Below are 15,922 nucleotides of genomic sequence, written 5' to 3'. Positions count from 1 at the left end.
GGACAAACACTGGATCTACAGGCTCCAGACCTTCCCTGTCCCAGTCAAACTCCTCATTCAACAACCAGCTATAATGCTCTCTCCATGCATCTTTAATATCCCCACTGTTCACCACTACCCTTTCTTCATCATTCTTCACACACTGTTCACCTATAATATCCCGTTTATCCCTCTTCATCTGATTTGCCACCTTAAATATCATATTTTTCCTTTCCCAATGATTTAGGTTATCAAGTAAAAGTCTCTATGAATCAGACTTCGCCCTGTATACCTCTCTTGTAGCCCTACACTTGGCAGCCAAGTATTCCTCCTTGTTACCACCCTTCTTCCATTCCTGGAAAAGCCTTCTTTTCTCTTTAACTGCAGCTTCAACACCCTCATCCCACCACCAAGTTACTTTTTGTCAGGCTTCTTGTCCAACAACATATTACATCAGTAACTCTCAAGAGGTTGTTCTTTAGGGCTCTGTACTGTTCATTAACGCCTCTGTCTACAGCTCCCTGTTCAACCACCACTCTCCTCATCTCACTATAAAAGGCATCCCTTACTACTTGGTTTTCCAGCTTCCACACTTTCCTCTTAGGTACATATGTCCTCTTTTCCATCACTCATTCTTTAAGCACCATATCACAAATCAATAGTTTGTGCTGCTGCACACACTCCTCACTTCCTATAGCTTTAACATCTCTCATTAATCTCTTATCAGCCCTCCTAACCAGAAAATAATCCATCTGACTGCTATTTCCCCCAGACTCATATGTAATTAACCTACTCTCCCTTTTCCTAAAATGTGTGTTGCACACAATCATGTTTGTTGCCTCCCCAAACTCGAGTATCCTTTCCCCTTCCGCATTCCTTATACTATACACACATATCCTATGTACTCCTTCATAACCTTGAGCTGCTTCACCTACATGACCATTTAAGTCCCCTCCCAAAACCACTATCCCATCATCCCGCATACCACCTACTACACGTCTTAAGTCATCCCAAAGTCTATCTTTCTCTACTTCATCCAATCCTGCCTGTGGAGCATATGCTGATACAATTGCAGTTATCATTCCACTGAACAGAATTTTCACTACCAATATCCTATCGCTTACTCTCATAACATTCATAACATATTGCACCCATTTCTCTGCAACCATCACACCAACACCCCCATTTCCGTCTGTCTCCCCTTGCCAAAACAACTTATAGCAACAGTCCTTCCCAACAATCTTTCTGGTTGGTCCACCCCTGTACTGGACTTCCTGCAAACATGCCACATCCACCCACCTCCTACTGAATGCCTCAACAACTTCCCCAGCTCTTCCCCTCAAACCTCCCACATTCCATGAACCCACCCTCATCCCCCTAGGCGATTTAATGTACTCAGGCTTGCTTTGAAACTTATTCTTGTATTTACTCATAGTCAGTATTAATAAAGGGGGTAGACTTACCACAGGCCCCACTCACTGTACAGTCCCAGGTCCAGGCAATGGATCTGGGACCCCTAGCCCACCAGTTTACCAGTGGCTGTGGTAGTGGCCTTGGGGCACCCTGCCAGGACAGCTGCAGAGACACCCTCCAAGCATGCTTTGGCACTGCAACTGTCCAGCCATTATACACCCACTGATAGGGCAGCCTCCTGGGGTGCTGTTTCCAGGTTCAGGCCCCTCTATTGGGTGGAAGCGGCAGCCTGGGAACTGCAATGCCCTGTACCGTTTGGCACAGGTTCAAATCCCATCTCGCCCTGGAACCATGATCTATGCCGGCAGATCCCCCGTTACGCCCCCCCCCCCCAAAGTCCGCCACTAGGTAGCAGGGGCAAAGTTTTCCGGCCGTATGCCCTTGCTGGCGCCAACCCCTGTAACGTAGTGGGATACGTTGTGTGAAATGTAAAGTGCATGTGGTGTACTGCATAAGATAGAGGAAATGATTGGGAGAGGTTCCTGGTCTACTCTCCATGTTATTGTCACACTGAAAAAGTCAGGAAAGGGGGATGGTTAAGCAGCTAGTGAAACAGGAGCTCCAGCTCTCCCTATCACCAGCATTCCCATTCCCCTCAGGAGTACCACCATGTTTGGCCCGTGCTACAGCCTCCTTGGAGACTAAAATGTTTCTGAAAACAAAATGAGGATAAGAAGGAATGCTGTGATATTGCTGTGGATGTTCTGCAGTATATTAACCCCCCGGCAATGGGGGATGGTTACATCCGATGCGAAACTGGTGGGCTGGGGACGCCAGGAGACAACTATAATTGCAAGTGTTTTCACAAACAGTTTGAAGTGGTCACCTCCACCAAAGGGTGGGGAGAGCCTCCCAGCACCCAAAGCAAGCATACTCAGTCATCTCTGACTTTGCCAAGTGTAGGACGATGTTTTCTTAACCCTCTCATCCGATTCCGTTCCTGCCTCATGTGGACCCCTGCCAAGCCTCTTTCCAAGGATTTTTTTTTTTTTTTTTAAATGCATGGATGAAGGAACCAAAGGCCAGGAGCCCGCAGACTGTTCCTTCCAAGAAAAAAACAAAAACAATAAAACAGAAAGCCAATTTCAATATCCGTTCATTTTGACATGCCTGGACACGCTGCGTCTGAAAGACCAGAGATCATAAGAAGTAAAAAATACAGACAGAGGGACACAGTTCCAGAGTTGACCTGTTGCATAAATGAAGGACTGGGAGTAACGGATAACTCTTGTATTAAAGAGTTGGACAGAGAAGGGATGAGAGTTAATAAAATACAGTAGGTACCCACAGACCGCAAGTTCAGAGTACGTGATCCTCATTGTACGCGAGGACCTATTTTTTATCGAATTTTAGTGTATTTTTAATAGTGATGCGAACTGAACTCATAATAGGTGGGATGGCAGCGAAGAGTGACCCAAATCCGGGGTTTAGCCTGAGCATGCGACATTGCCACCTCAAGAAGCGCCAACCACCAGTGATGGAGAGTGGAGACTTGTCAATGAGCCATTTCCTGGGGAGGATCAAGAGGATGATGCGATGTCTGAGGTGTTAGAAATAGACTTTAAAGGGTTGATGAATGAAGTGAGTGCATTGCCTAGTGAAAGTGTCGAAAGTGCTGGTGACTTGAGTGGTGAGGAAGGTGGTGTGTCGAGTGGTGCAGGAGTTGAAAGCTAGGGTTCCGAGATAATTCGCCGTCAAGTCAATTCGCCGTCAAACAATTCCCCATCAAAACATAGACGATTCCCAGTCAGTAAACTTATTACTAATTAATCAATATTTTAATAACTATGTTTCAGAGGGATCCATAAAAGTCAATGTTCAATAGTGTTGGCTTTGGATATTATTTATTAGTTGCACCTTTAGTCAATACTGACTAAAGGTTCATTCATTCATTCATTCATTGCCAGACGCCATGTATCCCAAACGGGGTGGCCAAGGGCTTAGAGTTAATTGTTTTACAGGGAGGGGCACTATTCCTCCACCAACCCCACTTGTCACGTAGGGATGCCAACAGCATCTGGTGTTCCCAGGCGGTCACCCATCCAAGTACTAACCAGACCCAACGTTGCTTAACTTCGCTGATCGGACGGGAAGCGGTGTACTCAACGTGGCATGGCCGTTGGTGCAACTAATAAATAATATCCAAAGCCTATGCTATTAACACAGACTTTGATGGTTATTAAAGTACTGATTAATTAATAATAACTCAAAGTCAGTGGCCACCTCTTACGGGATTATGGTGTCTGGCAATAGATAGATAGATAGATAGAAGTATACTGTACTGTGTTTATAGAATGACGAGGCATTGTCCAGGGTGTGAATTGTCCTGACGGGAAATGGTCCATGTTTTGACGGGGAATTGTCCGACGGCAAATTGACCTGACAGCGAACTGTCCCCTGCACCACTCGACACACCACCCCCCTCACCACTCTCATCACAGCACCTTCGACACCTCCACCAGCCAATGCACTCACTCCATTCATAAACCCCCCAAAGTCTACTTCCGACACCTCAGACATCGCACCATCCTCCCGATCCTCCCCAGGAAGCGGCCCACAGACAAGTCTCCACTCTCCATCACTGGTGGTTTAATTAACTTGTTTCTTCCTCGCTGTAGTCGCCTTTGAATTATTCTAGCGTCACCCATAGCTGTCTTCATTAATGAAGGCGAATTGTCTTGATATTGTTGTGACGGTGAATTGACTTGATGCCAAACTGTCCCGCAATCGAGTGGTGCAGGAGACAATTCACCTGTTGTCCTCTTGGGTTAAGGGGAGCAGCCATATTCTTGTTGGTTTAGTTAAGCCTTATCCTTGTTGACCTAGTAAAGTCATAATCTTGTTGGTTTACTTTATCTTAGGTAATATGCCTTAGTTTCCCTGTACAGTACAATATTTAGGTCTGAAAGGAGTCTCAAGGGTTACCGATGAAGGGGGGTGCCGCCCATATGTAATTTTTCCCATAAGTTTATGTATTCTGAGTAAGTGAATTCCTTGTAAGCAACCTCTGCTGCCCACATACTTGCGTACTGTGGGTACCTACTGCACTAGGAAAGGGCTAAGTGATAGTGCCACTGGTCATGTCTTGGATGCAACTGTGTCTAGTTTATCCAGTACTGGAGAAGTAATCACAATAACAGCAAAGACAAAGTTGGAGCCGCGAGCACACGCATGAATTCAGCCAACATCGTGGCCAAAAAGTATGTATATTCTTCATGTCCTTACTCATCAATGCAACCACCAACAGACCTGGGGATGCTTTTATTTACAAGAAGGAGAGTTATTGAGTAATATGGTTTTTAATTTGTTTCACTAACTGCTATACTTTTCAAGATATTATGGTTTGAAAACAAGCAATTTTGGGAAAAATTTTCATACAGTGAGGTTGGAGGCAGTATAAATTGCCCGGCATCCAGGGTTTAAGAGAAGCATCCTGAATGGTTTGGCCATGTGGAGAGACTGGAGAGTGAGAGATTGACTGGTAAGAATGTGAGTGAGGTGGAGAGCAGGTAAAGGCAGGATGAGAAGGATGAGATGGAGGGATGGGGTGGAGAGGTGTACATTGACTGAGAGGGTGTGTGAATTGCAGAAAGGACAACCTGATTGTGGAGGACAAGGTGTTATGGAAGCTGTTCATTTTGTAATCACCCCTACCAGGATTATGGCATCAAGCAATATACAAGGAGACAGACAGACAGATAGAATGATATACAGTACATACCTTTAGTTTCAAAATCAGCTCTTCCACAATGAGCAAGTAAGCTGCAATACTAGAGCTGTTAAGATCCTTACAAAGCTGGTAAGTGAAGCTGTATGATTCTAGAATGTCTGCTCCTTTGGCCTGGGGAAAAAAAGAAAAAGAAAAAAGCTAAAATGTCTTCATCAGAAAAAAATTGCTCAATATGAAGATTCACACAAACTGTGCTTCTGCGGTTTTTATTACATGCAATGTATGATGTACTGTATTTGTCTTACTAGATAATACTTCTCTTACAACTATGTGCTAATTCCCTAAAATGTTTCTTGTTGGTGGTGGTGGTGTCTTGTCCTATCAAGGAGCTCCCATCAGTCTTGCACTGGATGGCTTGATTGGGTGCTTGTTGGCTGCATTTTTCAGTCTAAGTTTGTACATGTTTCATTTTGAATAATGTATTGTGTCTGGTCGTTTTAGGGCCTTTTTAATTACTGGTGTTACCTTTTCCTTTCCATTAATCACCAGGATGTCACTTGAAGAGAGAAACCTGTGATTTATCAGAGGATGTCATTTATACTAGATTTTCTACCATAAACTAACATTGTTTTTGGACTGTACCAATTACAAAGGACACCTATCCCCCACTATCTGACAGGGATGCATTCCACAAAAAGTGGTTGAATGACGAACTGGTTGAATAATGAACCAATTTTTCCCAAAATATCATTAAAAAGTGGGGGGGGGGGGTTCCTGACCACCTTCGTCATTCAAAATATTCAATGTGATGGAAAAAATACCGGTATATTTGAACGAAAGTGACACAGGGATTTAAGGTGTTTTCTGAGAGACCTACGTTCTCAAGGAAAATTAATATAGTAATTCATACATCTTAGATGAATGACATTTGATTTTCGATAAAAAAAATATTGGAGAACAAACAAAATACACCTACTTAGTGATATTAACCCCTAAAGTACCAAGCTTGTCGATCAAGCTTTTAGTGCAATTTCTTAAAAGGACAAGCAACGTCGATCATGCAACATCCACAAAAAACTGGCGGCAGCTGGCTCCACCCCAGCTGTGACGTAGATGGCTTCTACCCAATCAGAACTAAGTGTTGGACACACTGGAGGGGGGGATCCAGGCCCGTACCCAGGTGGTGGGGGGTGTACCCCCCACCTCCCTCTCACCACGTCCCTCTACCCCACTACCTTGTTACTACCCTACCTCCCACCATTCTTACCACCACCGTCACCCCTCCCACACCCTCCTCATGCATTATCCCCCTCCCATGTGGATCCCCCCCATGTCCCAACCCCCAGTCATCTAGGAGGATGGTATTTCCCCCTACCCTCCCTCCATGTCCCTGTACTCCACTAAGGTCCTTCCTTTGTGTCTGGTGATGGTCTCCTCCCATCCCTTCATCCCCATACACCCCCTCCTGGCCTTACCACCTCCCCCCACCCCCACCCCCACCCCCTAGCACACAGTATCTTTACCTCCCTGGCCTCAAATATTTTGTGTATTTTTTACGCTTCATGGTGCATTTTTGAATCATTACCTGTAATTTATTTGTGTCTTTGCATACAGATATGCACACCACAATTATTTAAGCTGTCTTTATTCGAAACGCACTCGAAAAAGAAATTTTATCTTATGCCGATGCATGCAAACTTGTTGGAGCCTTCAAAAACGGAACAAAACGAAAACTAGCTAGATTTGACAGCTCGGAGGAGAGGGGAGGGGACAGGGGAAAAGGGGGAGAGAAGGGGGAAGGGGAAAGGGGGAGAGAAGGGGGAAGGGGAAAGGGGGAGGGAAGGGGGAAGGGGAAAGGGGGAGGGGAGGGAAGGGGAGGAGAGAGGAGGGGAGGGAAGGGATGGAGAGGGAGGGGACTGGAGGTATGGGGTGAGGACAGGAGGGGAGGATAATTTTTACTATTTATATTTTTATTGGGGGGGGTTCATGACCATTTTCCCTAGCTAGATTTGACAGCTCAGCAGGGAGGGGAGGGGGGAGGGGAAAAGGGGAGGGGAGGTTAGAGAAGGGGAGAGGAGGAGAGGGGAGGGGAGGAGAGGGGAGGGGAGGGGAGGGGAGGGAAGGGAAGGGGAGGAAGGGGATTGGAGGTATCGGGTGAGGACAGGAGGGGAGGATAATTTTTACTATTTATATTTTTATTGGGAGGGTTCATGACCATTTTCCATAGCTAGATTTGACAGCTCAGCAGGGAGGGGAGGGGGGAGAGGAGGGGAGGGGAAGTTAGGGGAGGGGAGGGGAGGGGAGGGGAGGAAGGGGATTGGAGGTATGGGGTGAGGACAGGAGGGGAGGATAATTTTTACAATTTATCATATTTATTTGGGGGGGGGGTTTGTCACTATTTTATTTTTTTCTAAGCACATTACAATGGTTTATGACATCTGTACACACCAAAAAAAAAAAAAAAAAAAAAAAAAAAAAAAAAAATTGCTTTTGGTGATTTTTGTATGTATTTTTGTGAAGAAAACAGGTGCAAGCAGCATACAGTATTGTTCTTTCTCGCCGGGGCCATGACGAGTAACTATTATGAACTTTGATGGGCCATAACTTGGTAACTATTGGGTCTTTTTTTTTTTTTTTTTTTTTTTTTTTTTAATGCTAAGGTGGGGATTCCGTTTTCATGTGTGTAAATTCAAGCTCTATAAATCGGTCATAAAACTTTTAACCTTTGACATAGTCGAAAAATAGGCCTGTTTTTGCATCTTGAGGGGTAGTCGAGGCAGGAGAATTGCATACCCTACGGGTTAAAGGAAGTCGCCTGAATGCCTTCAACAGAGTGTTTATTGCCGATCCCGCCGACTGGACATGAAGTAATCACACCAAACAAACTCAAATGTACTCAACTTAAAACCATAAATAGCAGTGGAAGCCTAACTGGAAGTGCCGAAACCTAACTGGGGGGGCTTCACCCCCAAGGCCCCCCAGTGATTATAACCTACCCAACCTAGTGCAAACTAAGATGTGCATTCAGAAAAACTGGCACCAAAACAGTACCGCACATTAAGAGCATTCATTAATCATTGGCGCAATCGTCAACAGGGTTGCCATTTGGCATTTTTCATTACCAAATGTGGGCCAATATAGTAATGAAAAATTCATTTGATAATGAATCAGAATATCCCAATACCAAATGGATTTTTCACACGTATAATGATACAGAGGATGGAGATGGTGGATTGTCTGCTCTCTTTGATTACTCTGCTAGTGTACATAGTGTGAAAATAATCAACATGCTGTTCATTATTAGCAGAGTGATTATTTCCATTTATATATATAATTAGTGAAGAATAAATGCTTGCTTTAAGAATTTGGTAATGAGTTAAATACAGTAATGAAAATTGAAGGAGTTTGGAAATGTAGCCGAGTTCATATCTGGCAACCCTGATCGTCACCTGACCATGCAATGGCATCACTCAGGTTGGTGAGCACATGACTGTGCTTGACAGGGGTAATAGTAGGAGTCTTGGGTGGAGCCATGGTGGTGCTGTAGTATTCCACGAGGCCAAAAAGAAATGCAGATGGATGAAGAGGCAACCAATCAGCAGGGCAGAGTGCAGGTGACAGGCAGCTCAGCCAGTCTGTCTGGTGGCGCAAGGTTTGAATTGTTGAAATGGCGGGGATAACCACGTCGAACAATGAAAAAGTGTATAGATTTGTAAATGTTGAAACAACAAATGTCGAATAACGATCGGTCAAAAAACGAGGATTTGGTGTACTTCACTTTTTTATTGCAGTTTTAATGCGAGTCTTCACATGCACCCTGAACCTGGGGTGAAATCAGATACCCCTGTGGACAATTTGGAAAGCCATAGAAGATAGAAGACAGTTGAGAACAGCCCATGTGTGAGTCTCCAGTCTCCTGGACATAACTGGGGCAAATTCTGATATCTAGAGCACTGGGGGGGGAAAAAAAAAAAAGTTACAAAACTGTCAACCAGGTGAATATTGTTAGTCTTCACATTTTTTCTTTATTTACTGCTTGGACCAGGACTGACCAAAAGATGACGACTAAGGACCAGACAAAGGGCATGATACGGATGGTGACCTGGAATGTAAGGGGTGCAAATGATGAGGTGAAAGAGAGAGAGATTGTCCAGGTGCTTGAGGGTGCGAAAGTGGATGTATGTGAATTAACTGAAACTAAATGGTGGGGTGAAAGTGTGAGAGAATGGGAGTATGGATGGGGTATATGTGCAGGAGTAGGTGAGAATGAGAGGGCAAAAGAAGGAGTCTGTATTGTTGTGAGTAACAGATGGAAGGAGAATATAAGAGAGTATGGATCAGTTGGTCCAAGGACTGTGTGGGTAAGATTGAAAGTTGGAATACAAATGTGGGCGATTGTGTGTGTGTATGTGCCAACGCAAGATCGTGCAAGCAGAGTGAGAGAAGAGTTCTGGACAAATGTGGAAGTGTGCATGGAAAAGTCTGAAAGAAATGAGAGAGTGTTTTTGATTGGTGATATGAACGGTAAAGTAGAGAATGTGAAGGTGCATGGAGTAGGTGGTGAGTGGGGTGTGCCTGCTGAGATAGATGAGAATGGCAGTGCTTTAGTGGATATTTGTGCTGGGGGGGGGGGGGGTTGGTGATAGCCAATACTCTTTTCAGGTACAAAATGATCCACAGGTATACATGGCAAGTGATGAGAAGGGTGGATGGTGAACTGAATAAAAGGAAGGCAATGATTGATTATGTGTGTTTGGACGAAGGGATGTGAAGATGTGTAATGGATGCAAGAACATATAGAGGCTGGGGGAGTGGACTTTCTGACCAGCACTTGGTGGTGGTCAGAATCAAGGTCCAAGTAAAATGGAGAAATAGAAGAAAAGAAGAACAGGAGGAAGGAGTAGATGTAAGGAGAGAGGAAAGGTTATAAGAGGATGAGAATCAGGCAGAATATAAGAGAGAAGTGGAGGAACGATTGGGTATAAATGAATTGGAGCAGATGGGGGATGTGGAAGGTGTGTGCAAGATGTTCACAGAGGAAATATGTGCAGTATGTGAGGTGGTGTGTGGGGGTGAAGAGAAGATGAAAGGAGATGCAAGGAACAGCATGGTGGAAAGAAGAGGTGAGACAGGATGTGGCACAAAAGAAGAAAGCATATAATGAATGGATGAGAAATGGGGCATGGAAGAAGTTGAGAGACGGAAGAGAGAGTTATATGTAGAAAGGAAGAAAGAGGTGAAAAGATTAGTACGAGAGACTAAGAAGAGAGTGGATGAGGAAGTTGGAAAGAATTTGAGTGTCAGGTGGAGGGAATATAAGAAAATGTTCTGGAAAGAGGTAAAGTCAGACACGGTGGCAATGAGATTAGTAGGGGAGTGAAAGATAAAAATCGTAGATTACTAGTTGAGAAGGGAGAAAAAGTGAGCAGGTGAAGAGAACACTTTAATGAACTGTTGAACATAGGTGAACTGAGTGAATTTTTCTCTTTGAAGGTTGGGTTGAAACAGAGAGATGCGTCATGTTTCCATGGTTCTTCAGTCTGTACATGGATGGGGTAATAAAAGAGATACACGATATGGCAGTGGATGTTGGATTGGCCCTAGTGAGAGAGGGTAGTGTTTGGAAACTCCCTGTACTGTTGATTGCAGATGATACTGTGTTGTTAAATGAAGACGAAGAGGAGCTGCAAGGCTTGGTGAATGAGTTTGGGAGAGTGTGTAAGAAAAAAAATTTAAAGGTGAATGTAGGGAAGAGTAAAGTTATGGTCTTTGAGAAAGGTGAAGTCAGTGAATGTACAACGAAGCTGGATGATGAGGAAATGGAAAATGTGAATACGTTTAAGTACTTGGGGAGTGTGATGAGTAAGGATGGAAGTTTGGAGGGTGAAGAGATTCAAAGGGTACAGCAAGGAAGAAAGGTTGCTGGTTCCTTGAAAGCAGTGATCAGAAACAGGGAAGTGAGCATGGAAGTGAAAAGGTTACTACATGACAGTATTGTGATACCAAGTCTAACGTATGGAAGTGAAGCTTGGACATTGTTGGAAGGACACAAGTCATGAGTGAGAGCAGTGGAAATGAGCTATTTAAGAGGAGCCTGTGGAGTCACATGGAAAGACAGGCTGACAAATGAGGATATAAAGGAGCATTGTGGTGTGGATGTGGATGTGATAGGAAGCATTAGGAGGAACACATTGAGGTGGTTTAACCATGTGGAGAGGATGGAGGGAGAGACTGATGAGGAGAGTGTGTGTGAGTGAGGGGGAGAGGGGGAGAAGGAGGGGGAGGCCAAGGATGAGATGGAGGGATGGGGTGGTGAGGTATATGAGAGAGGGGGGTGTCAGGTGGGAGCAGGGCAGTGAAATGGCGGGGGACAGGGCGACGTGGAGGCAACTTGTTTCTGGCCACCCCACGTGGGATTAAGGCATCTGGCAATATATATATATATATATATATATATATACATATATATATATATATATATATATATAAATATATATATATATATATATATATATATATATATATATATATATACCGTATTTCGCGGCATATAAGACGCACTTTTGTGTCTCAAAGTTACCTTAAAATATCCTCATGCGTCCTGCACGTTAGACTAAGGCAGGTTAGTTAGGCTTCACTGAGAAGAAACTCTTATAAAGATGATCATCTCAATGCTTAGCAACCACAGGTGTTTTCTACAGTATGCAGACTTGATTTTATTTTTAAAAATAATATACACTAGTGTGTATATGCAGCAGATTTTAAGAAACACGCGAGATCAGAAACACAAAACTTTCGCGGGTTTGTTTACAGCTCAACTGGCTAACATCGTGAAGATATTTAGCGGTTTAGCAATTTAACAGTTTAGCATCCGCACTATTCCAGCAAGCTAACGTACATGATCACTGGTGAACCGTCTGCTAACCTTCTGAAAGGCAATCATGACCACTTTGCTTGCCATCCATTCACTAACTAGCAAAGCAATCATACTGGAGAGATGCTGGCTAGTGAAACTGCCAAGTCATCAAAACAGACTGGCCACGTATGGTAATACAGTAACCCTAATTAGGTCAGTTACTTTTGTGACATTTTGTGAGTGTATATATGCAGCAGATATTAAAACACGGAAGATCAAAAACACAAAGCATCCACGGTTTGTTTTCAGCTCAACTGGCCAATACCGTCAAGAGGTTTAGCGGTTTAGCAACTTAGCAGTTTAGTGTCTAGCGTAAACCCTACTCTAACAAGCTAACGTGCTCACTGGTGAACTGTCTGCTAACCTTCTGAAAGGCAATCATGACCACTTTGCTTGCCATCCATTCACTAACTAACAAAGCAATCATACTGGAGAGATGCTGGCTAGTGAAACTGCCAAGTCATCAAAACAGACTTTCACACATATGGAAATTCAGTAACCCTTAATTAGGTCAGTTACTTTTGAGACATTTTGTGAGTGTATATATGCAGCAGATATTAAAACATGCAAGTTCAAGAACACTAAGCATTCACGGGATTGTTTTCAGCTCAACTGGCCAATACCGTCAAGGGGTTTAGCGGTTTAGCAACTTAGCAGTTTAGTGTCTAGCGTACACCCTACTCTAGCAAGCTAACGAAGTTACAGCTTCACTTTTTCAGCCAAGTGAAGTACTTTAGCAATGTCTATGCAACTCAGGGCACACCCAATTACAGTATTTTGTTATGAAAATAGGATAAAATTCACTGAGTAGCATAACTGATGCAATATCTGAAATAGCAGTGCCTGACGGGCATTCATATCAGCGTCCGCCATTTCTGTTGTATTCTTAGCAGACGAAGCGATCAGAATGATCGACAACGTTCACTCTCTGCATCTCTGCTGCCTAAGCAAAGCTCTCATGATCGGCAATGGGGATCATTTAGGCCGTAACGTCCAAATTTGTTAGGTTAGGTTAGGTTAGGTTAGGTTGTAAAATCTTTTGCCATTTTGGACGCACTGCCGAAACGACCAGAATCCGAAGGTGTAGGTGAGAGTTTGGTGTAGGTGTAGTTAAGGAAGTAGGAGTGGGAAGAGTCAGGCTAGGGAACTGATAATCCGCTTATTATAATCCCTTCAGCCCAGCAATGTATTTTATAGGGTAGTTTATTCATGCTCGCTATATGATTTTATTCAGTTCAGGAAACATGTACTGAGGAGGTTAATGTGGGCTGTATCAAATGCCCCAAGTCTGAATATCGCCTGTGCTCAGTTAAAACGATTGCCAAGTTAAAATCGTATGGTGTGGTATAAGCAATTCAATGGATGGTACTGAGGACCATTTACTGTATGAAAGTGACAGTGAAACAGTGATGATGACTGTGGTGATGACTTCCTGTGATGCTTCAGGACTCGGGGGAAGTAGTGATGAATTCTCAGGATTTGAAGACAAGTGAAATTTTCACCATGTCAGTAATATGAAGTAAATATAGGTTTTAGGTGATCATGACAGATGCAACCATGGAAAATTTAGGATCAATGGTGCTGTACACCTTTAGTCTTGCACTGACGATGTTTGGATGAATAAATTGTTTGAGATGTTTCATATCCTTAAGTGATGATATTTATATTGAACAACCAAATACATTTTGATGTTTTTGGCATATAATAAAAAGCCACTGGGTACTCCAAACGGACTGATGTAAATGTTTCAGAGGTGAGCGAATGTTGCATGTGGTGTGTACATGTGTGCGTGTGTGTGTGTGTACCATAGCGACTAGGAGGCAGCAGTGTTAAGACCAAAAATGGATGTTTTCACAGTACTGAATGTTTTGAGATGGATATCTGTTTTTAGCAAATTCTGGTAAGAGAAATATGCATTTTTAATTGTTGATGCTGCAAGGAAAACAGCTGACAGTAAGGGAGTGATACTGGGAGAAGAGGGTTGAGCCAGTTGTGTAGCGCTTGGGATGCAGCAGTGTTGCTAAGAGATAGTTTCACCATTCTCGACATGTTTTGAGATGAATGTCTGTTTTTAGTAAATTGTGATCAGTGAAGAACGTATTTTTAACTGTTGATGCTGCAAGGGAAACATCGCTGACAGTGAGGAAGTGATACTGAGAGGAAGGGGTAGAGACTGCTGTCTAGCGACTGGGAGGCAGCAGTGTTACTAAGGTGTAACAATGGATGTTTTCACCATAGTATGTTTTGAAATGAATGTTTATAGTAAATTATGATCAGTGAAGCATACATTTTTAATTGTTGATGCTGCAAGGCAAACATAGCTGACAGTGAAGGAGTGATACTGGAGAGAAGAGAGTAAAAACAGCTGTCTATCCTGTTCCCAAGCAGCCTTGCTATATCGAACTTTGGTTGTAAAACATTGTAATTTGTGTATTTACAAGTGCTACCTTTTTATATTATTTGTGGAGGTAATTACAGGTTAGAGTGCATGATTAATGATGGTAGTCGTCTGATATTGTGCTTGAGTCAAGGCAATGTGAGGAAATTCCGTAACAGGTGTGGAATATGACGGGGTTCTTTTAGGATAAATGAACTGATGTGAACATTCATTGTATTTTATGTTTTCGTCAGTGAATGAAAGAATAGAGTTTATTGACTTCATTTGTGGTTGTAAATTCATAAAATATTAAAAACAGTGTTTATATCAGTTTACTGATACATATTTATCAACAAAATTGAGATGGCCTCGTGGTTTGAAGTCACATTTTGTTAAGATGGGGTTTTGTTTTCTCTTTTCCTGTATCATTCTTTGTACATAAAAGAAGAAACTAAAGGATGATGAGCAGTACTGAATAGATTCTGAAAGGTGAGTGTTGTATCTAAGTGATAGTGGCTCATATCAGTCACGTTTGTCAAGAAGGGGCATTGTTTTCTTTTCCTGTACCCATTCTTTGTATATAAAAAGAAACCAAAGGCTGATGATCAGTAATGAATAGATTCTGAAAGGTGAGTGTGTATCTGTGTGGTAATGGCTCTTATCAAGAAACCTTACTGCAGTCTTGGTTGGGGCAAACTTTTTTTTCACAGAACTGCCCTGCCAGAATTAGGGTGCGTCTTTCACAATGCTGCGTCTTACATGCCGCGAAATACGGTATATATATATATTTATAGTATATATATATATATATATATATATATATATATATAGATACATATATTTATAGTATATGTATATATATATATATATATATATATATATATCTATAGCCCAACGCCCTAATCCTGCAAAGGGTGGCCGCAGACAAAACGCCTCCAAGTCGCTCTGTCACCAAGCATTTGACTACCCTCCCCCCAACTCACTCCCCCCTCCCTCATATACCTCTCAACTCCATCCCTCCACCTCATCCTCAGTCTACCCCTCCCTCTCCCTCCCTCCACCTCACCTACATACACCCTCTTAGTCAGTCGTTCATTCTCCATTCTCTCCACATGCCCAAACAACGTTTTCGTTTTCATTTCTAAAGGCTCCAACATGCTTGCATGTATCGGCCTTGGTCACCGAATGGCGGCTCTCCAAGCTGCACGATCCATTGCAGCCTCCCTGTACAGTCCCTTAACCCTAAGATCACACTTAATGACCTCGTCCCATGTCTTTCTCGGTCTACCCCTCATAACCCCACCTCCAATATTAACACTTCTCACCTTCTGCACCCAATTATCATCCACCATCCTCTCCACATGTCCAAACCACCTCAATCTACCTCTCCTCATCACAACACCAATACACTCCAGTCCCATCCTATCTCTCAACTCTTCTATCGTAAACCCAGCCCCTCCAGGCCTTGGACGCAGGGACGCACTGCACATCCACCTAATCATTGTCA

The 15,922-nt window shown here is 43.2% G+C and overlaps 1 non-coding gene across 1 annotated transcript; it reads right to left on the bottom strand.

Annotated features, from left to right (window-relative positions):
* Nucleotides 1-3,457: 3,457 nt before the first annotated feature.
* LOC145399238 (5S ribosomal RNA) lies at nt 3,458-3,576 on the bottom strand. Its single transcript, XR_013897254.1, has one exon. It is a non-coding gene; the product is annotated as a 5S ribosomal RNA (ribosomal RNA).
* Nucleotides 3,577-15,922: the final 12,346 nt, after the last annotated feature.

The sequence above is a fragment of the Coenobita brevimanus genome, chromosome 5 (assembly GCF_032717465.1).
Source record: "Coenobita brevimanus isolate Jiangsu-jjx chromosome 5, ASM3271746v2, whole genome shotgun sequence".
In the NCBI taxonomy this organism is placed as follows: domain Eukaryota; kingdom Metazoa; phylum Arthropoda; class Malacostraca; order Decapoda; family Coenobitidae; genus Coenobita; species Coenobita brevimanus.
The sequence above is the reverse complement of the archived record's forward strand: the minus strand, read 5'-3'. Positions and strand labels throughout refer to the sequence as shown.